Source organism: Teleopsis dalmanni, chromosome X (assembly GCF_002237135.1).
Source record: "Teleopsis dalmanni isolate 2A chromosome X, ASM223713v2, whole genome shotgun sequence".
NCBI classification, from domain to species: domain Eukaryota; kingdom Metazoa; phylum Arthropoda; class Insecta; order Diptera; family Diopsidae; genus Teleopsis; species Teleopsis dalmanni.
The window spans coordinates 25,634,242-25,643,934 of NC_051848.1; the positions used below are offsets into that span (position 1 = coordinate 25,634,242).

Consider the following 9,693-nt stretch of genomic DNA (forward strand, 5'->3'; position numbering starts at 1 on the left):
TTTCCGCCATAAAAGAGTCGTTCTGCATCTGCTAACGGTAGCTGAGCTACTTCGTCGGTTGTGATGATGTGATGTCGCGTTCCGTGATTCATGGCGTTGTGATGAAAGATGAAGTAGTCAAAACTTTACAATTTCAATAGACTTCCAGTTACAAATAATTTTCTAAAGCCTGCATACAAATACTAAATATTAAACTGAATGTAATATTTTAAAATTTTATTTAATTCTATGTACATATTTTCATATATATTTACGATTGCTTTGTTATTTCTTTCAAAATTCTTAATCATATATGTGTACAATTAAGTGTTGTTGTGATTTCTTGAGTTAGTGCTCTTGCGTACTTTTACTCTTTTGTGGCTGGGAGGCTTATCCCTGCCCCACACTAGGCTTTAACTATACTGGAGTTCATGTAGTTTATTTATCGTTTAACAGATGACGAATCGTAAGTCAGCATATCTTCCTGTGGGGGTGGACATGAGGCTTGTTAGTGCGGAGTTGGGGAGCGTATCAACTTTTGTAAATAATCTTAATGCTCTGTCCCTGATATATTTTTTTTATGAGTCGATCCTTAGATCTCTGTGCATGTCTGTTGTTCTAATATACTATGGAATCTTAAATTGTCTTCTTATAGCCGGGTTTTGTGCTATCTGTAGTTGCTTTATGGCAGTATTTGAGGCTTTGCTGTATGTAACACATCCGTACAGTAGTGCTGGCCTGATTATTTGAGTATATAGTAACTTTCTATTTTTGAGGTTGAAGTGATTATTATTGAACAGTGGCTTTAGAAGAAATAGAATTTTAGAACAGCTTTTCCGTTTGCATCACATCACCCCAAACACATGCACGCGATTTTTCAGTAAAAAAAAGGAACACTTCACTCAAATTTTTCTTTTTTACTTCTTATTCAGATTAATCAATAAATTCTACTTAAAAAAAAAAATATTTCCAGTGTGTTATTCCTTTTAGAAGTAATTAAAAAAAATTAATTTATTAGGCGTCCTTCACGTTACTCATACGCACTGTAATACCATTAAATCAATTTTCCGAGTAAAATGACACAAAAATGTTTATTTTTTTAATACATCTTTCATCACAACGTCATGAATCACTTTATGTTGATCGGAATCCGAAAGATCCTCAAATAAGATTTCACATAATAATGAAAACATAATAATGAATAACATAATTTAGAGAAAGACATTCCTCCTAACCAGAACAGAGCGATTGTCGCAGACAGATTATCTGAGAGGATATTGCAGTCGGCGTTACCATCTCAACAAGACAAGACTATTTAAGATAACAAAGTATCGTTTCTTCGTAAAAGACAAGAAATCTGATTACATTCTTAACAATTACTCAAATGATTCCGGAAAAAAGATACATTGTATCGTACTTAACAGTCTACACTGACTTCATTTAGTTAATTTCTTGTTCTTTTTTATTTTAATTTATTGTATTATGGTATATATTTTCCTTCATTTTAATTCAATTTATTTTTACTTTATTTAATTTTTTTTTGTTTTTTAATTTTATATTATAACATTTTATTTTATATTATTTTTTATTTTATTTTATTCTACTTTATTAATACTATTATTTTTTTTTATTATTAATGTATCTTTTCTATATTATTTTATTATGTTATATTTCATTAAAACTTAATATAACCGCGCCTTAAGTCAATTATTTAACTACTCAAATTATAAATAATCACACTTACTTAGTTATTGTTAAAATTTTTGTTTATATTTTAAAAAAATATTTTAATACAAATATTTCGGAATACTTCGTAAACCATCTTCCATATACATATCGAAAGAAATACTTTATTTTATATATTATATATTTATATATATATATTATTTTTCAAATTTTTTTCTTAATTTTTTTGTGCGATTTAATTTTTTTTGATTATTTTTTAATTATATTATAATATATTATTTTATTTTATTTTGTCTTATCTTATTATATATTATTCAATGTTATTTTAGTTTATTTAATTATATTTAATATTATTTTACTTAATTTATAATTAAATTAAATAAAATTTTTTTGTATTACCTTATTTTATATCACATTTTTTTATTCCATTTTATTTTATTTTATTTAATTATATTTTTTATTTTATTTTGTATTATCTTATACTAATTTAAATATATTATTTTATTATATATATTATATTATTTTATTTTATTTGTTTTTTATTTTATTTTATTTTATTTTATTTTATTTTATTTTATTTTATTTTATTTTATTTTATTTTATTCTACTTCATTTTATTCTAAATAATTTTTTTTTATTTTTGTACCATGTTGAAGATTGATGCAATGTTGGTTGGAATAGACCTCGTTTCCGTTTCTACATTATTTGATGTTAATATGTATTTTTGTTATTGCTTTCTTGGACTATACTATATCTATTTGTAGCTAATTCAATGATGATTTTGCTTTGATATTTGCAAAGTTGAGAAAGATATCCGTATTTACCCTATTTTTCTGTCATTAAAGTAGATTATAAAACTTTTTGCTAATAAAGTTTATATAGTTATATAATAATTTTTCCCTGTTTTTAGAGATCAGGTCTTTAATTATATGACACTCAATGCTAGAAAGTTCCACCTTCGTTGTCATATGATCTAGGAACCAGCATTGACAAATTTACAATTGATATTATTCTATTAACTATAGGTCAGTTGAATGTAGAGACATTTGCGTTTAAACTCATTATACCATCGTTTTACAATTGGAAAAAGTGAGGTTTCATTCCCAAAAGTAGAACTGAGTTTATCGATACATTTAGGCCTTGATGATCAATAACGAAAATCATATTAAATCACGCACGACCACATTCCTTGTCTAATACGTAACTTTTTGTTTCTTGTGTACGAGACAAAATTTAATAGATCATACAAATTCTTCAAAATATTACATATATGTACCACTTTAAACCATTAAATGGACCCGAAACTAAAGTTACGATAAATAAAAGGTGCTGTATTAGCTGGTTGAGTCAATGAAACCAGAACATTGATCAAATTTTGGTTCCCTCTACACTCCATCTGACTGCTACTTTAATATATACTAAGAGGAAGTTTTTTCTATTACTTATCTAAAAAGTACCGACAGAAGTTGTTTTGTTAAAAATAATTGAAATGAACAAAGGAGGTCGTGAAATAACAGATTGATACATTGTTAGTAGTGCATTGATGAAAATATGAATAAATATCAATATACCATCGAGAAGAAGACTTGCAGACGATTTCATAGTCATGACTTAAGTATTAAAACTGACTTAAGTATAAATTATGTCAGCAAATCGATGATTTACTTCAGTATGACTTATGTTAGAATTGAGGCTTAGGTCACGACTGTCAAATCATAGTATATCAGCCAAATCCGTTCATACTACATATCTCTACTTACTCGTAGTCTCGTTATGTCTGCCTAACAAATGATTTTAAAAATTTTCATCATGTATGCATTTTTTTTTTAAATTTAAAGAAAAAATTTATTTAAATAATTAAAAATATTATTTCATTTGAAATTCTTTCTTCGTTCACTTCATTCAAAATTTGTTTGCTCCTGACTATTCTTACAAAATTTTGGTATTGTATCCAAAAAAATTTCTAATCTAGCATCGTTTAAGTTATATACAGAGGTATCATGCGGAATCCATTTTTCAATTTCCTGAGAGAATTTAGGCGTATAAATAAACACCTACGCCCCGTTGAAACTGCGAAAGCTGCTGGTGCGGCTTGGCGAAACATGACAGAAACGGAGAAGCAATACTATGCTGCTAAAAAACCTGCTCAGATTAAAGGTCCAACACCTAACATATGCAAGAAATGTCATAGGCCAAAGCGAAACAAGCCCCCTGGTCTAAGTGTTAATAATCCAGTACATATTAAGGCATCAGATATTCAAAGAAATGACAAGAAACGTAAAGGGAAAAAGAAGCATGTGAATAAGAAGAAAAAACTTTTGCAAACCCAAAACTAAAAAGAAACTCGTGTAGACTGGATAGATCGGTAAACATAAAACTGCTGTATTATTTAGTTAATTTTGAATTTAATATTTAGTATATTATTCCTTACATGTATAATTTAAAGGTGGGTTGCAAATAACAATCTGTGCAAATAAGAACCACGCTTCAGAAACTCTAAACCTACATCCAGTCTAATAAAAATGATGCATCCACAAACACCTGCGATGTCTCATAGAGAACATAAGCTCTTGTCAAAACCATAAGTGGTAAGTTCATAGATGAAGTTAATTAGACACTGATTTCTTGACGATGAATTTGTATTAGTGAAGCGGTAACGCAAAGTAATCATCATGAAGAGCTTAAATAAATTAAACGCTATAGCAATAAATCCATCTCTTCACTATTATCGACCAAATGCCAAATTTCATGAAGTGATGAAGAATGTATATGAAATGAACAGGTAGAAATCTCACATTGTTTGATCCATAGATTATCCATAATTATTTATTTCGAACAATTTTTTTAGATTATAACCTGAATATGTGATAGGTGATGTTCAGCTAAATATCTTTAAATGTACAAAACGCAATGACCTTAAATATAAATTTAAAAATAAACCTAAATATGTGTAAGTTATATACATATGTGATCCAATGACTATCCACTGTTACTAATTACGTATCACTTTTCAGATAGATTCACTGCTTAATTAACAAGACTTAGTAGATATATGCAGTAGATACATGCGGTAGATGATATAAGACCTAAATCAATATTTATAAAAAACTATTATTATTTTGGAGCAAAGGTGGGTATATGATCAATACATATAATTCATTTGAAATAAAATAAAATTGAAATAAAATTATTTATTTTTAAGTATGATTATTTTAATACAATACCAGGACAATATTGAAAATTTTAACCACTATAAGAAAATGAAGAAAAACGCGAAACAAAGCAACGGAGAAAGAATTATTAATAATTACTAATATTAAAATTTAATAACTATAACTAACTATTTTTGAAGTTCTTTTAATGGTAATAATTTACATATGCAATTAAAATTGTATATATATGTAAATAAACTAGCGCCCAACTATACATAGTGTCTTTTATTTTCAAACGATTCTTCCGGAAATAAAAATTCAAATCTCAATGCCTCTTCTTCATCGTTCTGATAAAATTGAGTCTAGTAACTGCTGATCTAAATCTATTTAGTACTTAAGAGTTTCACTATTGAGACTGTAATTTTTCTAAGAATAAGAATTCTAGTTTATTTTCTGTTGAATCGACAGATTAACTTAGGTATATCAAAACTTATCTATGTAACTTAAAGTATTTTGTCTTCAAACATTTTACATACTTATTTATTATTGAATTTACAGAGGACGTTAAGATATTCAAAGAACTTATAATGACCGTTTAGAAGTTTACTTACCAAATTATTATTTATTTAAATGTGAGTTGATTAAGACAAATTAAAACAATAATATTAATCTAAATCACTTTATTGAATAGTCGTTTATCCGTGGATAACTACATTATCAAGATTCATATCTGGATTGTATTTGATGCTTAAATGCTACATTCATATACATGTCTATAGTAAAGAACTTTACAACGATCTACAGGACGTTTGTGAATAATTAACTATACTCATAATATACCAGATTCATCACAGAATCAAAAATATTTTATTGTAGTAAAATGATGTCAAACAATTTCAACAGAGATAATAAATGTAGAATTAAAAGACATAGAAGAGAGATGTAGAATAGTTCACCAATTTACAAGGAGACACATTTATAAGGCAGTGTTATGCCTTTAGGTTATACGAGTATTCCGCTTAATCGGTTTGATAATGTAAATTTTTTGTTCTGTTTATATCCCTACAAAATAAGGTAAATTATTTTAAACAGTTTATGTTGCCTTACTCTATATCCCATAAGTACAACACTATATTTAGTGATTTTGAAGTGACATCATATAGCTTTTTATTCGCTTCTTATGTGGGGTAATCCACCTCTTGTGGTCTCAGGAATTATATGCTGAAAAGCAGTTTGAATATATGTGACATTCTTTTACAATCCGGACAACCCGGATTTTGGCGAAAAATGAACTCATAATCTCCGATTTTATGTACTCCTTTCAAAAATAAGAAGACCCGTATTTCGGGAAAAAATTTTGTATTATTTTTTCTAGGAGATATGGACCCATGGGGCTTTGAAAATTGGCATTGTAGATGCATTTTCAAATGGCTATATCTTAAGAAAGAAATTGTTTAGACAATTAAAATTGTTTATATTGAAGTACTAATATTAACCGTTAAGTTTCAAAAAAAAAATATTTATTAATGATTTTTACATTGATTTCATTATTGATACGTAGTCTGTAATGTCTGAAGAAGTAAATATTTTTGCCATTAATAATTTTTTGGAATTGGAAATAAAGCAGTGATATTTCAATGTGTCTTTAACTGTTTTTCTTAAACTTCGTCGAAGAATATTTGGTAAACATACCTTAGCCCAGTGAAATAACTCCCTCGGTGTTTGGATTGGATTAAGTATTCGTGTAGCGAAAGCTCTAAAGCTATTTATAGCTTTGGAATGAGTTTTAACGTTCAACTTTATTAAGGACTTAGCGTTTAATATTACATATTTTGACGTTTTTAGAATATTACGGTCATTGAGGTCTTCATAATTATACGGTCTTTGTATCTTTATAATACATAACATGGTATTTTCCTGGATAAACTTGTACAATGTGGTATCTATCTGGATAAACATATACGATAACGATAAAAATCCCAGTATTAAAGCATTCGTTCGTGCCCTGCTTGTCAGTTACTTAAGAAAATTTATTAAATGGTTTTGGTCTGTAATGACAAAAGCTGCAGTGAAATCAAAAACAATCTGCAAAAGATAACAACTTGCAAAGACCGTACGGTATTCAGATTTAATACAATCTCTTGCAAAAACTCTCTTTTAGACGAATTTTTAACAAACAATCGTAATATTACGGTCTCTGTTGCAACGTAATTATAATGTTACGGTCTTTACCATTACTCTTCCGCTAAAGATCGTAATGTTAAAAAAACATTGAAATAGTGCTTATATATTAAAGATATTTTTACTCAAAATTTAATTTGAACGGAAGTTATGATACTTTTGCATATAATAGAAAGGTTTCGAAGAGTAGTAAATTGTAACAACAACATTTTTTATTTTAGTCGATTGGTAAAAAACATTTAAACCCCCATTTGAGACTGAAGTCACATCTAGGAGCCAATTATGATATGAACTCAGCTTATGGTTGGTAAGGAGTTCTTCGCTGTTATTTCATTCTAGCAATAAACAATAGGTAGAAGATGGTCATGAGGTTTAATTTCTAACTAAATATATTTATTTTGATCAAAAACCAAGGACCACAAGTAAAAGGAGTGATGTTGTGTGCAGCAATTCCGGTTAATTGTAGACTCTACGATATCTGTTTGGTTAGGGCCTAACTAAAGAAATTGGCAAGAAATTAAGGAAAAATTGATTTAATGCAAGTCAATCTGAGAAATATCATGTTTGATTTTTTTTTTAAATAAAATAACTTAAAATTGTGTTTGATGAAATTTGGCGTGAACTCCCGGAGTTCAAAGAGGTCGATTCTCAGATAGTAAAAACTTACTGCTATTGTTTGTAATAGAATAGATTTATATTCTTTGCACTTTTTACATATACATACTTTACTTTTTACATGTAGCTCGTTTACCGCTATGTTCTAAAGTAGAAAAGAAAGTATCCTATCTTAAGCGGTGTCCCTGGGAACCCAGTTGGATGACGTGTTGATGTCATAAAAGTTTCAGTTCTTCTGCCAATTAGTGACTTATTTTCAAACTATTAAGAGTGTTCTGTACAACGAGAATACATCAGCTATTGCATCAATTGATATAAATATAATTTTGATAAGACTCGTTTTGTGTAGTAATAAACACCCATAAAAACTCCTTTAGTCCTAATACATGGTGCGAGTGCATAGAAAGTCACCTCTACAGATTTTTGCTTGACATAAAAGATTCCATCACCGAGGAAAAAAAAAAAATAACTAGATCAAATTGCAACGCCTTTATGCACCATTTTATAAATCATCTCGAGATGATATGTAACCTACATAATCAATTATCCATACATTTCTGCATGTATTCGAATTAAAGGTACCCGTATGTTATGAATTTTTGGAAAAAATATAGTCCTATGACTGGTTGAGTATGAACACTTAACATGAATTGATAGTAGTAACAGTGGTACTAAAAATTATGGCCAGGTTTTGTTAATAGCTTATTATCATCATTGCATATATATATTTTGACTAACGATAAAATCGAAGAGCTCTGTAAAACATAATGATGCACGTTTCCATTACAACCTATTAGAAATTCTATCCTGTTCATTAGTACAGAATATATCTGCAGTAACTTACTATATATTATCTGGTAGAACGTATTTAACCGAGGTGAGTATGCATATATGGTAGTATGCATTAATTAGTTAGTCAACATTTGTTGACGTTGTCATAAACTATTTTTTTGGATTAGAAATATCTAATATTGTTGCTACAAAATTTTCGTCAACGTTTAATGAGGTTTGTCCCAGAACGCTTTTATACACGCGAGTATTGATGTTTGATATTACGGACATTATTTTGGAGAACAACAGATTTTGTCAAGGAAAATGAATATATAATCGATTACAGAACAGATTTGTGTAAAGCTTTTGTTTGGTTCTTAAAAATTCATAGTTGTTACATTAAATTAACTCTAAATTAACTCTTTATTGCTGATCGAATGGCTAGATAGAGATTCTAGATATTTTCCGTCAAGAACTAGCAAAGAAATATGTTGAATATACCTTTTTATTGTTACTTGCAGTGGCATCAGGTATCTATATGGATCAGAGAATAAAAATTGATACGAGCAAATATTAACTGTTTTGATGGCACAACAGTTATGGTTAATGGAGAACGCTACAGACGTATATAGGTATATAAATTTTAAATGATATATACTTGATAAGTTCGACTTGAGACTCAATAAGTTCGTGTGACCTGCGGTACATCTCTTGATCTTATTAATTTATTTATTATTATTGTGAGAATGAAACACTATAATCTCTATAAGTGGTAATATGAGTGGCAATACTAAACTCATGTACTATACCTTTTCTCTGGAGATGTACTAAATTATTGGCTGTAATAAACCAATGAATTTTCATAGAGTTTCAAATTAATTTTATATATGTTTTTAGTGAAATACGCACAAATAAAATATGATTTCAATTTGATTTGGTTTAATTGATAAGAGAAACTATTGTATTTAATAGAGTATTAGGGAATACTCGAAATATAGCTCTATGGTCAGTCAAAATTTCAATTAATTAAAAAGAAAATTTTGTTGTTACAATTCACTACTACTTGAAACCTTTTTATAAAATATATTATTGTAATATATTATATTATATATATTATACATTGTATTATTATATATATTATATTATTATATACATTATTTTTATATTATATATTATATTAATATATTATATTATATAATATGTATACATAATAAATTATTTCTAAATACAAATGTATTTAAAAAAATAAATATATTATTATTTGTTAAAATTAAAAATGTGTTGTTCTTATTTAACTACTCATTGAAAA

At 27.7% G+C, this 9,693-nt stretch overlaps 1 long non-coding RNA gene across 1 annotated transcript; it reads left to right on the forward strand.

Moving 5' to 3' along the window:
* The first annotated feature begins 3,552 nt into the window (after positions 1–3,552).
* Positions 3,553–5,007, forward strand: LOC119689683. The gene is made up of 6 exons (XR_005253472.1): positions 3,553–4,030; positions 4,112–4,253; positions 4,312–4,447; positions 4,514–4,615; positions 4,680–4,795; positions 4,868–5,007. It is a non-coding gene; the product is annotated as an uncharacterized LOC119689683 (long non-coding RNA).
* The last annotated feature ends 4,686 nt before the right edge of the window (positions 5,008–9,693 follow it).